Source organism: Leopardus geoffroyi, chromosome A2 (assembly GCF_018350155.1).
Source record: "Leopardus geoffroyi isolate Oge1 chromosome A2, O.geoffroyi_Oge1_pat1.0, whole genome shotgun sequence".
NCBI classification, from domain to species: domain Eukaryota; kingdom Metazoa; phylum Chordata; class Mammalia; order Carnivora; family Felidae; genus Leopardus; species Leopardus geoffroyi.
This window is the reverse complement of record NC_059331.1, coordinates 44,485,158-44,510,530: the sequence shown is the minus strand read 5'-3', so window position 1 is coordinate 44,510,530 and position 25,373 is coordinate 44,485,158. Positions and strand designations below refer to the sequence as shown.

The 25,373-nt window shown below is 35.1% G+C and overlaps 1 protein-coding gene across 5 annotated transcripts in view; it reads right to left on the bottom strand.

Moving 5' to 3' along the window:
* The window catches only part of CNTN4 (contactin 4), a 901,803-nt gene that overhangs the window by 719,427 nt on the left and 157,003 nt on the right, over positions 1-25,373 (bottom strand). The gene's annotated exons all lie outside the window — the stretch shown is intronic.

Genomic DNA, 25,373 nt, shown 5'->3' with positions numbered 1-25,373 from the left:
ACCTCTTTCTCTTCACTTATCTCTTCCCAATTCTGATTCAACACATGATTTCACTATACTGATATTTTTCAGTCTCTTGGATGTATCATTCATTTGTCCACTTACTTATGTTTCATATATAGTCCTCCTCTCTCTTCTAGACTTTCTACATCAAAATCATCATTCATGATTTTTGTCTGTAACTGCAACCATGGAACTTATTAAGTACTCAGTAAGTATGTTACATGTGTAAAGATGAAAATGCCCTAAAATGAACTCCATAAAACACAATTCAGTATAATAAAATTACTGTGGATATATTCAGGGTCCTTCTGCTTCCACCTTTCTTTTTTTTTTTTTTTTAATTTTTTTTTCAACGTTTATTTATTTATTTTCGGGACAGAGAGAGACAGAGCATGAATGGGGGAGGGGCAGAGAGAGAGGGAGACACAGAATCAGAAACAGGCTCCAGGCTCTGAGCCATCAGCCCAGAGCCCGACGTGGGGCTCGAACTCACGGACCGCGAGATCGTGACCTGGCTGAAGTCGGACACTTAACCGACTGCGCCACCCAGGCGCCCCTCTGCTTCCACCTTTCTGCACTATGACCTGGAAGCTCTCCCTAGGTTGTGAGCCAGGACAATCCTATACTCAACTCATTTACTGCCCTTTTTCCTGGGATTGCCCTATGCTGCCTGTTATTGTTTACAACCTAAACATTGTTTCTTTTTTCCCCACTTTTGTTATTGTATTTGTTAGAAGGGTAAATCCATTCCATGTTATTCTATCAATGTTAGATGAAGAACTTCCAAGACCTCAGAAAGTAGCTGGCTCAGAGGTCAAACCTCAAAAGAGGCAGTGATAATATAAAAAATACTAACAATGAAAGTCTAAAGCTCTCAACTACACTGTGAAGTTTCTAAAATTAGGTAGTTTTAATTTTCTAGCCAAACATCCAAATAGAACAGTTCTATAATCAAATATTTTTATTAAATTATTCAGCCACTACTGTAACTTATACATGTATGAATCTTCTTATAAAGGCTGAAAGCAGAACACAATTAGAAAGTGGACAAAAACTGATGAGAGTCAAGAAGATCCTAAATTCATTCGCAGTCTGGTCTTCATTATCTTATTTCCTTTATATTTACATAGAGTGAGAGAAAGGTATTTGGAGGTTGGCAGGGAGCCACCCAAAGTCACAAATCCCAGGTGGATTTGAAAGACTATGAACATCATCATATTTTATTCAACTTCCCTCAACCACAGTACATGTTTCATAAATGTTGACATATCAAAGCAAATGCTTCCTGTCTTAATTTCATTCTTAGTAACAGCATTCAATGAACATCACAGAATTGCCAGGTACAATGCTCTATGCTTTAGATACCCTATCCATTTAATCCTTACACCAATCCTGTGATGTAGACATAATCATTTTCCCAATTTCATAGATAAGAATACTACGAGCAGAGAAGTAAAGTAACTTACCTAAGGTATCTCTAAGCAATAAAAACATAGGTCTAACCCATGATCATCTTTCTCTGCTAAGGCCCTACATGATATTTACTCAACTCATGTTTTAAGGGCCCTGGTCTCCAGTCCCCCTACCCTACCCTGCCTCTACCGAGGCATTCACCACTTTGTCCTGTGCTTTTCCTGTCTCCAATAGTTCCATCTTCAGATCAGCTATGCTCCCACCATTTCTTAGAAGAGGATCTGAATCAATTTAACATAAATTGTCTGCAATTACCAGAGAATACAGAGAGAGGCTTATTGAGTCTGTTTATGACAGTGTGGGGTCTCCCTACTGAGATGCTAGTCTCATTGCTGGGCTTCTTTTCTTATCACTTACATCCTCGTCACCTGCTTTCTCCTGCACTAGCTTCTACCTGTCAAAACAGACTGTGTATTATGTGCCATCTCCACTACCAAACTTTGCGCTTTTCCTCCAGTTTCACCTCTCTCACCTACTTATGTTTATGATTACAAGTCTAATTTTAACACATTAATAAAAATGGATGTCACTGGCCCATCAATGTGTAGACAGTTTTTTTCTAACTAAAAAAATTTTTTTAAGTTTATTTATTTATCAAGAGAGAGAAAGCGTGAGCAAGAGAGGGGCAGAGGGAGACAGAGAATTCCAAGCAGGCTCTGCACTGTCAGCACCGAGCCTGACAGGCGGCTTGATCCCATGAACCATGAGATCATGACCTGACCCAAAACCAAGCAATAGACACTTAGCCAACTGAGCCACCCAGGAGCCCCTACATGTTTTTTTTCTAAAAGGAGTTTGAACATGGGTAGGACTGCCCAAAAGGTAACTTACCTTTTTCTTTTTGTATCTTTATAACTTTTTGCATCTTTATAGCTTATAATTTTCCACATATATCAAATAATTTATTAAATTTATAAATAAAAGCTATTTAAAAATAGAATATATTATCTTATAAATTAATGAATTCCCCTTTTTTTAATGTTTATTTTTGAGAGAGAAGGCACAAGCGGAGGAAGGACAGATAGTGAGGGAGACAGAGGATCCAAAATAGGCTCTGAGAAGACAGCAGCGAGCCCAATGATGCACTTAAACTCACTAACTGTGAGATCAACGACCTAAGCCAAAGTGGGTCGCTCAACACATTGAGTCACCCAGACACCTCTAATGGATTCCCTTTGTGTCTATATCGAAAGAACACTTCTCAGGAATATAAGGCTAAGTTCCATTCATTAATTACAGGGTTGGAGTAAAGGATTTTAAAGATCTTTCTAGACTTAACATGGTTCTGAGTACCTTCAACCCCACCACTTAGCTTTAATACTTGTTTGGACCACCCTCATTTAACTATATCCCTTGCAATTCCTAGTTCCTCTACCTTCCCTACATTATTGCATGAACTTAAGATATGTAAACTGAGTATAACTTAAACCACTTTCTCTTATTTCTAGGCTTGTCCAACATTTACCAACTATCTTCCAACAATAAATGAGTTGTTTCCTTTCAATCTGGTTTTCAGACTCCAATTACTCTTACAATCTTTCCACTTATTTGACGACACACACTGACATGAATTATTTTCTGTTTTATATTTAGTATATAGCTTAATCTATTCCACTACAAACAGAAACTAGCTGAAGATCTCTCATGGTGCAATCTTTCCCAGTTTCCTCCCTTCCTTATTTTCCTTTCAACTCAATACCACTTTGTTTCTACTAACATGTACTGTAATTTATTTGCTAATTCTGCCATCAATATTCTTACTGTATTATGAAATGTCTTTGTTTCTGTCAAATTGCCATCAGTGTCAGAAATCTTCTGTTCTTCATATGAGAAGAACAGAATGAGATCTGAATTCTCAACCTAATCATTTTAAAATTTACTTAGCAAAAATTTATTACCTTTTTCATCTTGTAGTTATAATCTGAGCATCAGGAGATGAATATAAAGAGTTTAGTAAGTTCACTAAGACAAAAACCCAGTTCTCATCAAACAATTTCAAACTTCAGATTTATCAATATGTTGTAAAATATCATCTTTTTTCACACATTACATTCTAGAGCTACAATGGATAGAATAACATAAAATTCCTCAGTTGTTCAAGTTTTTAAAATCATATTTAATCTCATGGCTGGAAAGAGCTTTAAATGTAATCTAGTTCAACTATCATCAAATGATAAAATCATCTCTATAATAACTTTGCCGGATCAATATCCAGTCTCTGAACAAAGAGGTCCAGTGAGAGAGTGTACCAAAAACTTCCTTTGGAAAATGTTTGATACAAATATGAATATTATTATATGATATTTACTGCAATTACAACTTCTCATTCCTTTTGGGGGGGAGATGTTTAATTCTTTTTTATTTATTTATTTTGAGAGAGAGACAGAGAGAGAGCAAGCACATGCACACATGGTAGAGGACAAACAGAGACAGAGAGGGAAAGAAACAGAATTCGAAGCAGGCTCCAAGCTGTCAGCATGGAGCCTCATATGGGGCTTGAACTCACCAGTGATGAGATCATAACTTGTGCCAAAATCAAAAGTCTGACACTCAACCAACTAAGCCACCCAGGCACCCCATGGTGCCTCATTTTTTTAAAATACAAATCCTTTTAGTGCCTACATGTATAAACAAACCATTTAATCTGCATAAATAGCCCCTTTGTGTTTGTATACGAAGGTGCCATTCCTCAATCTTATCCCAAGTAGACCATCCTTGTTTCCTTCAAACATTTCTCATGATACCGGGATTGATCTTTTCCCCTTACGTTAAGCACTCTCTAATTCATTTCTGTCCCTTTCAAATTATGATGCTCAGAGTAAACTAAACATGTTTGATGATCTCCTTGAATAATCCAAAATACTTATACCTCCCACTATATCCTATGAACAAAATGTTCTATCATAAACACAAATGAATTAATTACCAAGTTATCTACAATGCATCCCACTCACATATCAATCAGATATTTTGACTATAAGACTCAGCTAACCTAAACACCACCTAATATATTTTAGGACAGTTTTCCTATTTACAAATTACAATTTTTATCTGTTTCCTGCTTATATATGTGTGTATGCAGCCTTTGTTTAAAAACTGTGTATTTTTAAGCTAACTGTACCTTTTATGGGTGTGATTGTGGTATTTTCCTTTGACGTTTATAGTAACATAGTTACTATAAATTTGAAGAAAAGGAAGTGCTCAATTTTCTTATCATAAGAAAATGAATGTATAGACCAAACACTTCATCAAAATACAAGTTCACTATGTTTTTAAAATTCTTAATACATATGTGTGGGTATATGTATGTATGTATGTACGTATGTACAGGCTGATAAATAGAGAAAGGTGGGACACAGATACAGATACACAGATACACACATATAAAATGCAATAGAACTTTTTAAATTACTAAAAGAATCAAAGAAGATATAATTATTTTGTCTTAACAATGGCAGATAAAACAAAAAAATGCCACCCTAAATTATTTAGGACATAAGTAAATCAGTACTTTAATGCAAGGTAGATATACATGCAAATTGGTACAAATTTCCTAATGGAAATTTATAAATACTAAAAATATAAAATATAGTTATTCTTTGATTCATCAATTCTGCTTAAAGAATTTATCCTCGGGATTAAACGTTAAATAAACTATGTACATCCATAAATGGAATAATATCTGGCTATTAAAATCATAAAGAATAAAATTGTTTGATACAGATGTTCATGTTATAAAGGAAACACAGGCCATAAAACATTCGAAAACTATATAATTACTTATTTATGTTACTATATAAGCACAGGAGAAACAAACCTAGAAGGACAAAACCAAATGGTTATCATCTCTTGGTGGTATAATTAGAGATGAATTACCTTGGTTCTGCTTCCTAGTTTTCTAAAGTAATACACACTTTTCGTAGAACGGGATAGGAAAAGCAAAGATATTTTTAATATGAGGAAGTCCTCACTTGGCTATCTCTCCTTTGTTACTCATTTTTTATCAAGCAGCGTACTCAGAATATAAGAAATGAGGTATAATACAGGAGAGGACTGAGGTAGAAAAGCTGTGTGGCACCCTAATGCCCCAATGCAATTTTATATGTTTCTACTTCAATAATTTTAATATGTGTCATTAGAGCAACTATGATGTGACAGAATAATCAATTGCAATACCATTAAACAGATTTATCAACAGTACTGAACCAGCTAAACCATTTGGTTACCCAGTCCATTCATCAAATTTTCAGACTAACAACTCATTAATTATGAGCTTTGAAGTATGTACTTTTTACTCATCTTACTATAGCTGATCTAGGTCTTAACCTAACAACAACTACAAACTCCATATTCTACTTGTTTGCTCAGTCACCACTACTTCCTAATTACATATTCTACCTTTGCAATATGAAGATAATAACCTCAATTTTATGTATTCCAAGCCCTTCTCATTTTTTAATTTGTATTATTTATTGCTGCTCTTGTTATTATTGAAAGCACATCATGTTAGATAAACTGGCAAAAACAGTAAAGATAAGAAAATAAAATTAAAACTACTCTCTTACCTACATCATAATAACTGTTGAAGCACTCATATACTTTTTGAGGACTTCTCCATGGTATAATCTGAACCACTTTAATATATGTAATTTCTTAAAAAATGTATTCATATTATTTTGCATATTACAGTATGATTCTGAAAGATTACTTTTCATGGTTCCTAGTCCACCGATATCATAGGTTGTATAACTCTCCCACTACTATCAGAAATAGTCTTATTATTGTTAAAAATGAACATCCTCAGAAATGATGCCGGCCCATTTTAGAGGCTCTATTACAGGAGTTAGATTTCAAAGAAAACTATGTAAATTTTCTGCAATAGAAAATTAAAATAGTGTATGAGACAGAAAATGATTTCCTTCTAAGTTCCTGGCTGAGATCCAGGCAGTAAATAACAAATTAACAATGAAAAACAAACAGAAGTTTACTAACATGTATATTTCATGTGTACAGGGGAGTACCCAAGGAAAACTGAGTAACTTAAAGAGGTGGCTTAGAACTCTAGTATATATAGCATCTTAAAGGATGATAAATGGGAATAAAGAACAGGACAAAGGGAAACACTAGGAAGGTAAACTAACAATAGATAAGGTATAGTCAATAAAAGCTTTTTATGTAGATTCCTCTGGAGCCATCTCCAGGCTGCTAAGGTCTACAGTTAGTGATTAACTTTTGTCTGTTCTAGGAGAGAGGGGACAGCAGACTTATTTGAAAGTTTAAGGCCCACTTTTATGCAAATGGGGGAGGAGAAGGAGTTTTTCTTATAACTGCTTCTTGTCAATTACCTTAGCTCAAAATAATGTTTATGCAAAAGTGGCACATTTTACAGTGGCATATTCAGCTATCCCTCAATAGTATGATTGTATAACAGACCCCCACTTTGATGATCCATTATACGTTATTTGAAACTACACGTTACATAATGACTTGCTTCATTTTAAGCAAGCACAAGAGATTCAGTACAAGTAAGATTCATGAAAAAATGGTGACAGGTTTTTAAAAAAAAATCTTCTCTAAAGGTTATAAGGATTAATGGGGAAATTATGACAAGATATCCAAAAAGTATAAAGCTACTCTCAACACCAAAACAAGCTAAGTATTCATATGTACAGTAGAAACTGCTCTAAATCAAAATATATTTGCAAATGACAATTGGTTCTGCATTCTTCCAACTCAATTAAAAAGAAAACACTTAACTTTTGCATCTTACTGAAATGGCCTCCTTCACTACTTAGAGCCTATAAGCATCACTCTAATTTCTTTCCAAACTCTTTCCTCATTTCCGTTCTTTTCTTCCACCTCAACCTCATATAGCAATCTATCACCCCTGACCCATTTCCCTCTTTGAGTACTTACTCTGTTTGCCTTTGTTTCCTTTCCTTTTTCACATTGCCAACATGCCCTTACTATTTTAGTCTCTTTTTAGTCTTGCATTTGCATTGGCAAATAGCAAGAGATGAACTAGATAAGTAAGAAGCAGATTTCAGGCCAGGCAAAGGGGCAGAGAGCACACATGCATCAAATGAGCATATGAAAAATTCATACAAGGAAATATGCTTTCTTAGCTTTTGTAGTTTTAAAAAAAATGTTCTAATGGCCTCCACTGAGCAGAAATGCCGAAGTTGTAGGAAAACTGAACTTTACAAACTAAACCCCAAAATAATGATTGTAAGCTATTTCATTTATATATAGGGAATGAATGACTGGGCCCAATGTAGAACTGACTAATCAATCCAGAAAGAAAAAGGAATTAAGGTAAAATGAAAGCTCTTACTGCTCATGTTCCCTCTATATCTACACCATGGAAAACTCCTATGCATTCTTCAAAATAAAGTTGAAATAGAACCTCTCCAATGAAATCTCTCTTTATATCCAATTCAGCTATGCAATATCAATAAACCTCTCTTCTGTCCATTCCTCATAACAGAGCATTTATTACACTCTGAATCTATTTCAGTGACAGATTGGAGAACTCACTACTTCATTCTTCTACTCTAGCAATGAATAATTACTGTGTTTCTTTTTTAGGGGGAGAGAGTCTATTTGTGGTAATTGGGACAATGAGTTAGCATTATAAAGGTTTGTAATAAGTGTTTCTTATCCAAAAGCATACTGCATTTAGTATTACTATTTTGTAACTACGCATCCATGTTTATCTGCTCTCCTAACATCTAGACTTCCTAATGTCAAAGCATTTCCACTAATTCTATTGGCTTCTTATTTTTATATCTTCCAATTACCTTAACATCTTTTTCATTTTTTATGCAGATAAAATTCACATAATGTAAAATGTACCACTTAAGCATTTTAAGGTGTACAATTCAGTGTTCTTTTTTATATACTTACAAGCTTGTGTAACCATCACCACTATATAATTCCAGAACATTTTAATCACTTTCAAAAGAAATTCATATCCATTAAGCAGTCACTCTCCATTCCCCCTTGTCACAGCCCCTGGAAACCACTAATCTGCTTTGTTTCTGTGGATTTCCCTATTCTGAAAATTTCACATAAATAAAGACATACAACATATGGCCTTCATTTCTGACTTTTTTCACTTCGCATATTTTCAAGGTTCCTTCATGTTGTGGCATGTGTGAGTACTTTGCTGATTTTTTTTTGGCTGAATAACTTTCCATTCATAGATATGTCACATTTTGTTTATCCATTTGTTGGCTGATGGACATTTGGGTTGTTTCCACTTTTTGGCTATTATAAATAATGTTGCTATGAACACTGTGTACAATTTTTTTCTGTAAAAATGTTTCCAATTCTCTTGGATATAACACCTTGAAAGAAACTCAAGATGTTATTAAAACCAGCATTTTAATAGCACTGTGATAGCCTTACTTTGTTTCATCATGTCACAGGCACATGTTTGTTCAAACTATTCTCCAAAACAGAAGAAGAGGAGGAAAAAAAAAAGCACCAGAAAGAGGCCATAGACTAGTGAACAACAGATACTACAGAATACAACTCAGGAGAGCATGTTACAGCACAGATTAGCTGACAGGGATCACAACAGTGTGCATTTACTCTCATTGCCAGAGAACATAAAAACATACATACTGCGTGCTTAAGGAGTCATTTTATATATCATTTATTTATATATATATATATTATTATATGTGATATATATATATATTATTTACATATATCATTTTATATATTTTTAGGAAAATACCTTAAACACAAATGGAACTACAATTAATCAGCAATTAAATAAAATAATTAAATGTTTGTCAACTGATACATTTTCAGTAATTTCATTACTGTTCAGTAATTTCATTTCAGTAATACATTACTGATACATTTTCAGTAATTTCATTAATGGTTGCTACATTTAATTGGCCTCATAAAATTCAGGCCAATCATCTGGTAATGTAAAAGAGGCATTCACAAGAAAATAAATTGCAAACTAAAAATTTATATAGATGATCTGCCAGACAGTAAGGTATAAATAGTTATCTTCAACATACTAACATATTGTAATGTATGGGAAAATAAGAAAATTTCAAAGGGTAATTGTAAAAATGGAGCACAAATTTATGTAAAACTAAAGGAAAAAATGAGTGGTTATCAGGGGAACTGTGGGGAGTTTGAAGTTGATGGCTTATTAAAATTTAAAACACATGTAAATCATTCTTTTTGAGTCAGAGTTGTTAGCCAAAAAATAAGTTAGTCAAGAATACCAAACTAGTCAACAAAAACAAAAAGAATACCAAACTAGAATAATGCTGCAAGTTAATCAACCTTTATCTCCATAGAGCAAGATGATGCTAGACAGAGAAGTAACGAGGCATAACAAGTCTAGCAACTCACAGAGTTACACTGAACATACGAACCAGGTAAGAAAAAAAGGAAAAGAGCTAACAATAAAGTTGTTAGACAAACCTTTCTCAAAGTAAATATGTGGAAAAAACTAAGCTCATCAAGAATTAGGAAAAATAAAAATCTATCAGTTGATAGATAATGGCATTGTCAAGTATGACAGAGGGCTTTAGATGGCTCAAAGATTTCTGTGTTCCCTTAGACATAGCTAGCTAGTGGCCAGAAGAGATAGGAGGCTACAATGTACACAGAAAACAAGAAATTACAAACACCATTATACTGCTATGTTCTTGAAGATGTTTTTGGCTTAAGATAAACGCATCATGGGGAATGACCAGCCCTGTAGTTGTGGTAAGTATGTACTGGACATTATAGTGCTGGAAATTTTATTCATTCTCCCAAGAGCAGGATATGGTATGTACTATCATCATCCCTGCTTCATTTATTAGTAGACTGAGGCTCAAAGAAGGCGAATAATTTGGTTAAGGTCACACTGCTGCCTGATTTCAGATCTTGAGCTCAACACTGGCTTTGCATGTTGTCGGACTAGAAAGCATCAAAATATGGTAGAGGTGTACCAAATAATCACAAAAGCTAGAAATTATTAGACAAGTTTTAAAAACGAAGCCATGAAATCACTTATGTGACCAAAAATGACTTCTCTAACTTTCCTTGTTAGGTCACAGCAAACTTTTAGTAGGCAGTCTTCCTGTTTTATCCCATCAGTATGTCATGAACTGTCAAGAGTGTGGAAAACGCCATCCAAATCTCAACTTTTCACTAACCGAGCAAGTAGGTGCCACGTCTGAAAGGTTGCTTCTGTCACTCCCCAAACACTGCTGGAGTTTGATGCCAGTGTGACGTGCCTTCCCCAGGTGATAGGAACAAAAACCATGTGTGTCAGTCTCATAATATTTCCTACTTCTGTCAGGAACTTAAATTAACTGGTGTTGAGGCTTTGAGAACAATTTTGTGAGAGCTGGGGTTCTAAGTACCAAACTTCATACAGAAGTTCTTATAAGCTGAAAAAGAAAGTAGGTAAAAGAGGTTGAGTTTTTCCATGACAAACAATAAAGTTTGTTTTCTTGTTTTTTATTTTGGTGTTTCACCCTGTTCTTGAGGGTTACAGCCATATATTCACAGGAAGTCAATAGCTAAAGATTCTGAGTCTGGCTAAAAGCATGATTTCTGGAATTAGACTGCCTGCATTTAAATTCCAAATGCCACTAGACATGGGACCTGGGACAAGGGAGGAACATTACCCTCCAATTGTGTCCTTGATGGAAAATTAAGATTTTACAAAGTGGGTCCAAAAGATAGAGGTGAGAAGGGAGGCACAAGGAGAAGATTACTCTCTTTCTCTTGCTTCTTTAATACTAGCCTTTCAGAGAATAATAAGCAATTGTTCAAATATTCCTTTAGTCAAGAGCCCTAGATTCATAACTATGCTTATAAATGCCTATTGGTTAGTTGAATATTCTCTCTGGTGATCAAGAAAATATGAAGATAGGAAGAGAAACTTTAGAGGTCATAAAAAATATCTATCACAATTGTGCCTACAGATATTTTAACGGAAAGTCCTGCTTATTACAATGAATACCATGGTTTACAAAAGCAGGCTCTATTTATATAAATGTCCTTTTAATATGGTTTGACCAAGTAAGTATCTCATTCAGAACAAAAAATAACATATTGTTATGTTCCTTTGGTTCCTTATAACACAGTGCAGTCCCTTTTTCAGACACAAACTTAAAGGGCTCTGGCCCGCTGTCATGGAGAATGCATCGCATTTGTCATTTGGTTGTCTCTGTGATAATGTTCTTCTATTCCCTGTATCTGGTAATGATCTTGTGTTAGTAAAACATTTTTGCCTTGAGTACATCATGGAGTTCATCTATTATATCTTGCATCATATCAGGGACATACAATACCTGACTACTGGATTACAATGAAAAGTGTCTCATTACTTCACTGCAACAATTTCCATTTTTTCCTTTGATTAAAAAGTCATGTATGTAGTTGTACCTTGCCATGATAAAATTATCCAGCTCCCCTTAAACCAATGCATTAAATATTGTTGACCCTTGCCTCAACCAATAATTTCATTTGGATGTTGTTCATTTCAGTTAGTTTTTTTTATTCTTTTTATTTGTTTAAATTTGAAGATGGAGAGATCTACTTAGGCCAGGCATTTGGCTCACAAAGGAGTTCATCACTTGAGGTCAGCAACTTCAATTGTCAGGTTTAAACTTGAATTTTAACTTGATGGGCCAGGTTTATTAACTCAATCTTCACAGCTATCAGGGATTCATTATCTCGTAAGCCTAAACTAAGGACAAACAATAGCAGTGACAACTCTACCCAGTGCTTACTATATGTGCCAAACACCAAACTTAGTTCTTACTTATGTAATTCTCACAATAATATTGTGAAGTGTTTTGCGAATCTAAGGCACAAAGAAGTTAGAAAATGTTTTCTTGAGTTAAATAGTACCACAAGGTCTTGGAATTCAAAACCATCCTATTTAACATCCTTTCTTTTATGCTATACATTTTAAAGTTCTTCTTTGAAGTTATAGAAACTTCCACATATATATAGAATGCACAGCACTTCTATTTCTACAGCTAAGCACGTATGCCTCTCTCTGTATCATTTATCTCAAACATGATGTCTTCTAAGATATGTAGTTTCTTTGCTAATATAGACACACAGGAGCAGACCTTGGTGGGGACAAAAGCCAGTGGAATTCTAGCTCTGACTTTAGTACCTTGTTCAGGAAGAGTTGCCTATTTCTAATAGGGTTGCTAATTTCTTACAGCATATAACAGATTGATTTAATATTGGGCCAGTTTATTTTCCTACTTTATTAGTAGTCAGCTACTATGTTGGTGTTCTCTAGCATACATAGACTATGAAAGCATTTTTAAACCAATTTCAAGATTAAGCCATGAATGAAACGTGCTCAGGCTGATTTTTACTATTTAGTGACATGACAAAGTTAAGACCATTTTTAATTTTCTTTCTTTATAGGTTATCTTTTTTGTTTATATTTAAAGGGTAACTTCTGCTTTAGATATAGGCTATTCCCATTTTTATTTTACAATCTTGCTTCCAATTTATGTCTTTCTGTCTATCTTTTTAGACATTTAATGAAAAGTTGAGAGGTAGCCCATCAAACAACCGAAGTGGGCTGCCATATACATCTAGAAAGTCCTGTACAAACTGTAAAAGTTGCCACCTTCTCATGTGGTCTTCAAATCTGGTTTCTTTTTAATTTATAATTTTCTGGTCAAAAAAATTTATGTCATTATCCTGTGCATTCTGCTATTGTGCTGATTCCATTGAATTACTCAGCCATGCAAGGAAGGAGAAATTGACAAATAAATTCAATAAATAGCATTGTGCTGAACTTGCTGAGTCTCCAAACAAGAAGGAGGTAAGCACAAATGAGCCATGTAGGTGCATCCCACCTTAAGTGGAGAATAATCATTAAGCTCCAAGGGAGAAAAGGACAAACAAGGAGGAGGAGAAAAGTAAAAGTATATAATGCTACCTTGAATGAGAATTCTACCAACAAAGGAGATTGCGAGGGAAGATGAATAATTATACACGTGTGTTCTATATGGGAATATTCAACACAAAGTCCCTGAAAGATATAGTTATACCATGAACACTGGCAAAAGGGGGTAGTCAGGAAAAAAAAGTAAAATAAGAAATAAAAATATTTTATGGCAGAAAGAGTGTGTTAAAACCACATTCCATTCTGTATTTTTCTGTAAGGTGTTGAGTGGGAACTTTTGTTTGACTTCAAGGAAAGTTTTTTGAACCAAGCAACAGCTTATATGTGCTTTAACTTTTTTTTTTTTCAACGTTTATTTATTTTTGGGACAGAGAGAGACAGAGCATGAACAGGGGAGGGGCAGAGAGAGAGGGAGACACAGAATCGGAAACAGGCTCCAGGCTCTGAGCCATCAGCCCAGAGCCTGACGCGGGGCTCGAACTCACGGACCGCGAGATCGTGACCTGGCTGAAGTCGGACTCTTAACCGACTGCGCCACCCAGGTGCCCCAATGTGCTTTAACTTTTAAAAGCCACTCTACTCTCTTCATATTTAAAAAAATCAACCCAACAGGCATTCTGTTTATTATTAACCTGGCTGGTAGTCTGCCAAAATGTTTACACTGCACTTCTCTAACAGGTATAGAAAAACAATTAAATGATGTATATCATATTCTCAAGTGACTTGCATACCGCGATTTTATGAAGTTTCATAGCCCTTCAAAATCCCCTGTGAAACAGTGGGTTCTAGAGCACATAGCTCCTTCCTCCTCTCTTGCTTTTTGAGTTTGTTTTTACCGAACCTACCAAAAATTTTCACTTCTGTTGTCTATTTATTTGTATAATAATCTTTTTTTTTTTTTTAAGTGGTAGATTTCCACCTTGCGTTACCTAAGGTATATGGTTTCTTTAAAGGCAATTGCATTAAACTGTACCACCATAATTATGGACCAAAAAGATTTTATTTTTTAAGTTTGTTTATTTATTTATTGAGAGAGAGAGAGAGAGAGAGAGAGAATGAATGAATGAGAGGGGGGAGGGACAGAGATAGAGGGGGGCAGAGAACCTGAAGCAGGCTCTGTTCTGAAATCAGAGAGCCCAATATGGGGCTTCAACTCACAAACTGTGAGATTATGACCTGAGCTGAAGTTAGACACTTAACCAACTGAGCCACCCAGGCTGGACCAAAAAGATTTTAAAAGAACCAATGACTTTTAAAAGAACAAATGACTTTAGAAGACAACCAAATTTGATTCACACAAAGATATTTCCTGAGAATTTTTATTTGCCATGTACCATGCTATGGAGATCACAAAGAAATAGAAAAGTCTTATTTTCTAAATACTTATAATTTCATTGGTCAATTATTTATTATTTTTTTAATTTTAAAATCAGGCAAAGAGAAATTCAAAACAAACATGCAAATGTTAAAAAGGTTATACAAACATATGGTATGAATTCAATTTAATTACTCTTATAAGTTGAAAATATAAGCACAGTTTGTATGAACATATAATAGAATTTTTACAACTATTAATTTTAGTTATTAAGAATATTGTTGATTTTATACTCTGCTGAAATTTCATATCTTTCAAATCAAATTTTAATTTTTTGGTCAGAAGAATAAACACATGAAGTAGATGTGCAATTCACTGCATATAACTATTAACTGCTAAGAGTTCAAAAGCAATATTGATCCCTGAGAAAAGGAAATAAATAGAATAGTCAGAGAAAGGAACATTTAGGACATTACTGTGGGAAACTTGCATGAGGTTAAGTTTTGGTAAGTAACATTGCTTGATACTAAAGACAAAAGAAACTGAAGACATTTAAAACAGTATCTAATGGATATAACCCGATTAGCATATAAATGGCACACTCTCCATGTAATATTCGGCTTTGTCTACACAATTCATGAAATACAATGTAAACAGCGGTTTATTCACATTCTGCGTGCAGAAAATAGTACAGTTTACAACTGCACAGCCTAGTTGATATGAACGTAATCAGTAGATGTATTCATAATTAACCACTTAACAACACTAAACATTACTGACTTCAATTAACAAGCAACATGAATGATGCAGATGCAAAGTTTTTAGGTAACTCTTAAATTCTTAGTTTAGTTTCCCTAAGGAAAAAATGTTAATCCCTCCATGGAATATTTATGAAATACATGCACTTTGAGTTGTTTTTCAAGTTAGGGTCTTCAATTTGCACTAATTCATCTACACTATCCAAACTCTGACTTCTCACCCTGTGTCCTGTGACATATTTTGAAAACAAATCACTAAGACTCTGATAAGGTATAATCCCCATTCCTGAATTCCTAACATTGTGTTCTAATCAAAGGAATTAATGAGCCATACCACAGGGACATGGGTTGATACTGCTAATATTTAATATTTTCACTACAACAATTGACAGTAAACTTAATTTCAAGGATAGAATTCTCTCTTCTCAGGTCTGGCTTCCCTCTCTATTTTTTCTCCTTCCCTCTGGATATCTTTTCAACTTTCTTTTCCAAGGTCCATATAATTGACCTTCTAATGTGCTGAGATTATCAGTGGGAGAGCTTTAATAGAGAAAAAATGAGGTTATTCATTGATTGGTAGCATTTACCAATGAGGTAGAGAAGTAAATAGACATATTCTGAAAATAAATTGTTCTCAATTAAAATGGTATCTAAGTTTTGTGAGGAGAAAATTAAGCAAACACAGATTCTGAAACAATTATAGACTTCAAGAACAAATAATTTCTAGGATGATTCCTTGATTGCTAAAGGTATGGCACTGGCGTCTGCAGGTTGGAGAAGGAATGGAAAAGCAAGTCTACCTTCTTAAGATCCAAACTGATAATTTTCCAAAAAAAAATTTTTTTCCTCTTTCTCACAAGTTTCCAGGGGATTCTTATTTCTATGTTTATGTAGAATAGGAAAACAATGAAAATGTCCATTAAATGAAGGCAAAGAGAAAAAGTTCATATATCTTGGATAGCTAGACTGAAAAACTGTACACCATGGGAGTTATTATTATCCCGTTTTTACAAGGGCGAGATTAACCTGGATAACATATTTAATAACATAATATACGTTATTATTAAGAAAACATTAAGGCAAAAAGCTGGCCTTCACATAAATGTGTCAAGGATTTCCTTTATCTGGCAGGCTCAGCCAAATTTCTAGGACAAACAGAATTTCCTAGAGCTAGTCTTGAAGGATGTGGGTAAGTGACTTCCAACCAAGGGAATCCTGTTTTCATCTACAATTCAACTCACTCATCAGTCATGGTAGTTACCACTAATGAGACCAAGAGGTAAAGTTAAACGTCTCCACATAAGACATCAACAGTGCAAGAAAACCAAATTAAAGGATACATCCTACTGCTACATCTATCCCTTGGTTTACATTTCAAAGCAAGCTGAGTTGAAACTTTTATGATCTCCCTTGGATATAAACATACACATATACATTAACAAAAATATATAAAACAGGACTTAAGGAGATACTGTCTTCAGAATACTACACTTAAAGGCAATTATGAAATATAAAAGAAGAGCCCAACAGAAAAATATTTACTTTTTAAACGGTCATTGCAAAACAATACACGTTTTAACAGATTATGGTTTATTACCATTACTGTATTCATTTTAAAAAGATCCTTAATAAAATTTCAACTTCTGGATAGCATCTCACAATCTGGTCAGTATTTGAACTCCAGCATTGGATACAGCAGAAAAATTGGATAAGACAGCTTCCGGGCTAATTTAATTTTTATTTGTCCTTCTTAGTTTAGCCAATCTAAGAGAGAAATTTCATATCCTATATTGATATATTAAAAAATAATTCCTGGGGCACTTGGCTGGCTCAGTAGGTGGAGTCTACAACTCTTAATCTCGGGATTGTGGCTTCAAGTCCCACACTGGATGTAGAGGTTACTTAAAAAATAAAATCTTGGGGCGCCTCGGTGGCGCAGTCGGTTAAGCGTCCGACTTCAGCCAGGTCACGATCTCGCGGTCCGTGAGTTCGAGCCCCGCGTCGGGCTCTGGGCTGACGGCTCAGAGCCTGGAGCCTGTTTCTGATTCTGTGTCTCCCTCTCTCTCTGCCCCTCCCCCGTTCATGCTCTGTCTCTCTCTGTCCCAAAAATAAATAAAGGTTGAAAAAAATAATAATAAAATAAAATCTTTAAAATTCTTTTAAGACTTAAAAAATAAGGCTCAGTCAGATAAGCATCTGACTCTTGAAGTCATGACTCTCTCAGGTCATGATCTCACAGTTCATGAATTCAAGCCCAGCATCAGGTTCCATGCTGACCCTGCAGAGCCTGCTTGGGATTCTCTCTCTCAGTCCCTTGTCCTCCCCCACTCACATGCACACACACTCTCTCTCTCAAAATAAATAAACTTAAAAAAATAAAAATGAATAATTCCAGTTTCTGCCACAATATGTAGAGAGTTATCTGGTGTTAGGCACACACACATAGTCTATCTCTGAAGATCCATAACAGGATACTCTGATAGACTTCCATCAGTACCAGGCAACTTCCTCCTCTATAACATGTGGGACTGTAACCTTAAGAGTTTCCTCTGATTGGACCAGGTAATGTTACAAAATAAAGCCTCCAATTCAGTCATCACCTCATCCTCATGGGAAGGAGGCCAGAATCACCCAGATAGGAATGTGCTATTGTTGTTGTTTTAAAAAAGCTCACTAAGTCTTTTTGAGATTCTTAAAATACTACTTCCAAAAAATCAATAAATGAGTGATTATAGTTGTACCATGAGTAATTATAAATCTGACTGTCTAGTTGAGGAGCTCAAATACACTTTTAAACGTATTCCTAATTAATATTTAAATAGATTAAATATTTTTGAGAAGGCTTTTTAAAAAGACTTTTTATACACCTTTTTTGATACTTCAAATTAGTACTGACAACGTTTACTAGAGTTTTAGTGTACTAATTGTAAAATGCAAACAAAGGAAATTGTGTGTGTGTGTGTGCGCACAGACACATATATCAGTAAGAGATTGTCATACATCTATTTAGTGCACTAGACTGTTCAAATAATAACGAACATGAGTGTATTTTGGCAATGGAAAGGTGCACATGACATTGTAGAATGGAAAAAAGTAGATAAGACAAACTCCATTTAGACAAAATGAAAGAAGTGGTGCATACAGAAATTCATAAAAATCTGCACGTCAAATGTTTTTTAAAAGATCAGTAATGGTCATTTTGAGGAGGTAACATCATTAAGATTTTAACAATCTCTGTATGCTTTTCTGTTTTGCTTGAAATACCTACAATGACCTTTATTACTTTTATACTGAGGAAAAATAAACCTATGAAGTTATTTTCATTTTGGAAAATGTTGAGGCCAAATCAAGAAAGTACTCACTAAAATTTACCATAGATTATAATATTTTAATAACATTTTCCATGATTATAAAATTCTTTGATGATTACTAATTTAGAACCATACTTAAATACTGTTTTGCAACCTGGTAACCTGCTTTTTTTCCTGTTTAGCATCTTGTGAACATGATCCTGTATTTTCAAATATTCTTCAAAAATGTGATTTTTAATAACTTTTTTGGTACTCAATGTATAATACATTAGTTTAACTATTATTTAGGCTTCTAACACAGAAAGCAATTTCACGACATGATTATGAATTACAAAAAGTTGTTCACTGAAGAATGAATCTTTGATAGTGATATAAGGTCAGGTTCTCAGGTTAAGCATAGTTGCCTCATGGTACATAGACTCAAATAAGCCATTTGTTGGAGGCAAGATGCCACTAGGTGATTTTGCTGTAGAGAATCTGATGCCCATGCTCAGAAGCAGTGATATAAGCAGGACAATCTAGGAACAAAATGTCTAAATTGGCTATCTAGCTGGAATCAAACTATTCTTTTCCTTAACATAAGAAAATCCAAGCAATGATTTTCTTATTAAAGTAATAATGGTGAATAATTACATAGCACATTATAAATTTTTGCTCCCTGCATTTTCTTGATAAACCTGTAATACAGATTACATTATTTTTTTAAGTTTTAACTCTAGCACTTTATTTTTCTTCATGAACAATTTAGACCCACTAGAATTTATTTTGTACCAAGTGTAAGTTAGATCATTTCAGTTTTAAATTCCACAATGGTTTTCCTTCACTATTAAATAATTATTTCCCTTAAATTTATTTTTAAGTTGACTTACTCATTTTTAAAAAGAGGGAAGGAGGGAGGGAGGGACGGAGGGAGAGAAACAGCGGGAGTGAGGAAGGGGCAGAGAGAGAGAATGCCAAGCAGGCTCCACAATCAGCAGAGATGCAGGGCTCAAACTCACGAACTGTAAGATTATGACCTGAGCTGAAATCAAGAGTCAGACACTTACCAACTGAGACACCCAGGCACCCCCTCTACTAATTTTTAATACCACTTTTATGGTACAGGAAACATTCACATACATATATATTTCTCAGTTTTCTATTTTATTATCTATTTGATATGTGATATATGTGCTATTATTATCCCTGTTTAACAAAAGAAGAAATCGAAGTAGAGAGGTTATGTAAGTAGACTAAGATGACATAGGGAGTAACTGCAGAGACAGGGAACTCAGCACTGTGGCTGCAAAAACCATGTAACTATCTTCAGAGTTATAAGCACAGCCATGATACAGGAGTTACATTCAAGACCATGGCCAGATTTTTTTTCCTATCATCTGCATTCTTTTTGGTACACTTTAACACCAAAAGCAGATAGATTCCTAAGAAGTTCGTAAGAACTGGCCTAATTAACGCTCACATTTCTAAGAAGAAAAACTGATGTCCAACCTCAGAGAGACTGTTTTAAGAGAAAACAGATATAGCCTACATACCTATGAGCTGCTAATACCCCACATATGTTAATAAGCGCTGGTTTGCATACCAAACAGAAATATATATGTATTGCACTTCAGGAGCCTGCTGAGCTAAGAGAAATGAGTTCCAAGAGGGAATGGTGTACTCCCTCTTGGAAAGGTCCAAAGGAATGGAATTACCCTGAGTTATCCTCAGATATATTTTCCAGCACAGCCTACTTCAGTCTTCCTCAAGCAAATCACATGGTTAATGCCAGAAAATGATCGTAATGAACCATGTTCTTTCTCCTCCTGGTCACTGTCTGGAGCATAAACAAAGTACACACTAAGAGTCCTTTCCAGCAATCCTGCCCAGAGTCATCTGTGAAATACCTTTGAAAATGAGGAAAGTAGGGGACCCTGAGGGCATAACAAGTACTCCAGACCCATCCTCACTGGGATGGCCAAATGACTATTCACAGAGTGTGATCTCATGTATATGGCATGCACACATTCTTTACTTCTTTCTGTTCCCAAATGTCTAGAAACAACCCCCTGCAACACACACATGCTTTATAATGGCTATGAAGATGATCAGTAAGCAAAATCGGAGTCCTGAGTTCAAAGTGCTACTATAATTTAACTTTTCACCTAAAAAACTGTCACTTCTCTGTTTTCTATTTATTTAAATCAGGGTGTTAACTCTCTGATCCATCTAGTTTTTTTTTTCTACTTCAAATCCTATAGTTTTAACACAATCTGCATTACAGACATTTCTAACCAATTTAGGAACCCCAGTGAAAAATGTTTAATTCTTCCTAAGTGTCTGTCATGATCTCTCCTACCTCTCCTAATGGGTTTCTTAAGGAAATTCAAATGAGTGATAACAAAATCCTGAAGTGTTTAACGCCATCTAAACTGTTCCTTTGATGTTCTTCCCAGAGATGAACTAAAATGGTGCCATTTCCTGTTTGTCATTATTGGTATAGTGAGCTAATAAGCACACAGCATCCAGCATGACTTCGGCTCTGAGACTGTGAACAAAGAAGCCATTTAGAGATGCTGAAATGCACACTGTGGAATCGCCAAACTGTGGAAATTCATCCAGGAGAACATATCTTATTTCCAGAATATAAATGAATTAATCAGTAGGCTTGCCACCCACATGCCAGAAACATTCCTGATTAAATTTAATGTAGTAAATTTGTGCAATCACCACCATACTAACCATTGATTAAACAAAGGCCTCTGAGTGCTAATTCTTTCAATGTGCGGTTTTTTTCTGTTCTTGTTTGAAGGGCACACCTTTGAAAACTTTGCTAGTTTGAGGGACACATCCACATGCAGAATTCAGCCTGGGTTTATTTCCCATGACAGCCTGGCATTAGTATAGGCAGGGCAACTAATGCATCCACATTTAGACAGAAGCCTATTTAGTTCATCTGTTACATTTACACTAATAATTCCCTACTACTTTGTGGATGGGTGGAGAAACCTGTTTATCACAAGATATCTACCCACCTAATTTCCTCTCTGCATGTATCAACTAGAGACAAGCAACTGCTCCTTATCCTAGAGATTAGAGTTTAAGGTTGAAATATACCAGTGACTTCAATACCACATAACCTACACATTTGACTTTAGGCATATGTTATTTGCATGAACATAGCTACTAAAGTAGTAGATAAAAGAGTTGCAAAATATAAAGAACTAAGGTTTTTTTCAGGGCTAGTTCTTTATTTTCCTCCCAGAAGATATATACATATAGATATAGACACAGATATACATTAACTAGAATCTAAATTATATAACAAGTCCACTTACTAATTCTGGCTGTAGTTTAACAACAGTTCAGCCTGCATGTACTAAGTTCCTATTATACAACAGGTATTGCATAGAAGAATCAAATTCCTGCTCTAAAGGTAGTTCAAAATTTAGTGGCAATAACTGAGGTATATATAGTATTTCTGGACTAAAAATGATTCCCTTCCTAATTTATCAAAGACTTCCTCATTCTAAGTACTCCAGAATCATGTTAATGTAAATATTGCATATTCCAAAGTATATTTCTAGGCTTAAAATAAAACTGATATTAAATCTCTAATCTTGAACCATACTGTGTATGTAAGACTGCTCTCTCAAGTTAAAGCTTTGGGGGAGGCAAGAAAGGGAACCCCCTGTTTGGCCATAAGAGAAGTCTGGCAAACATTATCTTAGACTTATAGAAAATCCCTAATCTGGAGCATGGAACAACAATCGGAATGCATATTTGATTGTATTTTAATAGCCAGCACAGTACATTGAGCACATAGTGAAATGTTGTTAGACTAAAAACAGTGACTCCTCTTTTTCTCACAACTCACACTGACTCCATGTTCAATTCCTGTGCATTATACTTTCAAATTACTGCTGCTATATATTCAGAATATGATCACTTCTCATCACCTCCATTGCTACAACCCTCCCCCAAGAGTCAACAGGTTCTAAGGATTTGATCACAGTACAGAAACACCTAAGGACTATTAAATGTAAGACGGAAAGCCTTGGTCTGATACGACTCGAGGTGGCATATTCAAAACAAAGTGGTATTATTTTCAATCTATGTAAGAAAATCCACTACTTTCCAAAAATATAACAGGTTACCTTAGGAAACGATGAGTGTTTTCACATAGATTTTAAGAAATGTTTTAGGCGAGGATCAGCATGGTCAGTTACTAGTGAGCAAAGTATGGGACATACATGGATTAGATGATACAGTTACATCTAATTCCTATGATTTTATGCTATCAAACTGTCACATTCTCAAAAAGTTCCTGAGTCACAGATAAGACAGAATTGTCATGTATAACACACATAGCATGTTTATAATACTGTAGAACCATGAAACAATATCTTATTAGAAAGTGGGATGCAATTCAAATATTCCTTTCATTCCAAATGAATCTCTCCTGCTTTGAATTGTATACATCATTTCAGGATTTTACAAACCAGCTGTGAAATTGCTGATTTGTCTCCAGTATGAATTTCTTTGTCAGAAAAGAAAATGGTCCTTTGAAATAGTCTTCTTCCTATGAGAAGAGGAGATATTTATGCTTCCTTTACAAACACATACAGATCAATTCAAAGAAAACCGACTCATTGCTTAAGTGAAAGACAGTATCACCTCAGGAAATGGTTATTTCAGTGTCCGTCACACTAAATTTCCACCCCACCCCCACCAGTCATGTCTTGCACAGGAAGCAGGAAAGGAGGTGAATGCTATCTTTTAGACACAGGCAAAGTTCACTCATCAGTAGTTCTTTACATTTCTGAAAGGGAAATTCCCCTGGTACCATCTTTGTTTCTATGAGACAAGACAGATCCATGCCAATAAATGCACTTAATTCTTAATTGAGGTCCTCTTAAAATTCAGTAATAATATAGTGGATCACACACTACTGTGTGCTTCTATTTGAAGAGACATTAAAATAACTTTGGCAATTTCATCACCTTCTCATCACCAGCCCATACTCTTTTGATATCTTAAAACCGGAAGCCAAGCAAACCATTTGACTGTGATGGCAGCTATTGTGACTACCAATGACCTTCCCCTTGTGAAAACTCTTCAACAATCCTTCTGAGAAGCCTCTAATATTGTGACATTTCTAGAACACTCAAAATAGCAATGCTGTTCTTTACCAATGAATCAGTTTGCAGAGAACACATTATAAATTCTTCAACAACAGTGCTCACTAAATGAGACACTTAATTAATTTGATCCCAGGACATTAAGACACCATGTCTCAAAAGTATGAAAGCCTCAATCACAGCTAACAGCCTTTATTTAAAAATCCTCCAAGGGGACCGAATCATAATCCTATAGGAGTAGATGGGATTTTTTTGAGGAGGTCAAAAAGCTGTCAGAGCAAAATATGATAAAAGCAGGTTTAAAGGTTTAAAATTAGTAATAAAGAGAATGTTCCCCTTATGTGTCTTGAAACACTAGTCTGAAAGTAATTTCCAAAGAGGAATCCAAAACATGTCTTGATAAATGGTTGTATTACAGTTGCCAGTGTAAGGAAAACTATACTAATCTGACTACAGTATTCAGCACATAAGGTGTTCAGTGATTAATGAGTAAAAAAGGAATGGCTGGGTACAACTGTTTTCAATTTTTTTGAAAATCAGCCTCATTTTTTGTCACATTCACATTTAGGGAAATACTCCCTCCATATACATTTTCAATGAATATTTGTTGGTTTATTGATGAGTATTTGTTGCCACAAAGACTGCCAACACCAAATTATTATACTATACTAGTCCCTGCCCATATGTAGTTCATAGTCTACTCAGAAAGATTGTATTTTTATTTTTTTTTTTTTTCAACGTTTATTCATTTTTGGGACAGAGAGACAGAGCATGAACGGGGGAGGGGCAGAGAGAGAGGGAGACACAGAATCGGAAACAGGCTCCAGGCTCTGAGCCATCAGCCCAGAGCCTGACGCGGGGCTCGAACTCACGGACCGCGAGATCGTGACCTGGCTGAAGCCGGACACTTAACCGACTGCGCCACCCAGGCGCCCCAAGATTGTATTTTTAAATTAAAATTAGTGTTTATGAGAAAAATAGTGCTAATCTTTTCTTTCCTAAGACAGAAATGTTAGCTGGGCACATGGCCACAAGAATGACTCTGTTGCTTCTAGTCTTACTTGCAGTCACATGTAGCAATCTAAGTCCATGGGATTAACCAGAGAAGCCGTATGGCAACTACTTTCATTAATGGAAAATAATTGCTTCATTCTCCATTCTGCTGCTTAGAATGTGTCTAAACACCAAAGCTCCTCCTATGAGCATGCACACAAGGACAATATATGACAAAGTCTGGATCCCTCACATCCTGCAACACCAAAGCAATGTTGGATTAACTACCCTGACTTTTACTTGAAAGAGAACAAGTAACTTTTATTAAGACTCTGCTATCATAGATTTTCTTTTTCTTATATCCAAATATAACTCCACTTAACTTGGTATGAAAACAGAAATGATATTTAAGTTCTAATGTGTCTGATGGGATAGTTATCAGGAAAGTTCCTGGAAAAAAGTACATTTGTGAAGTAAAATACTATGAAG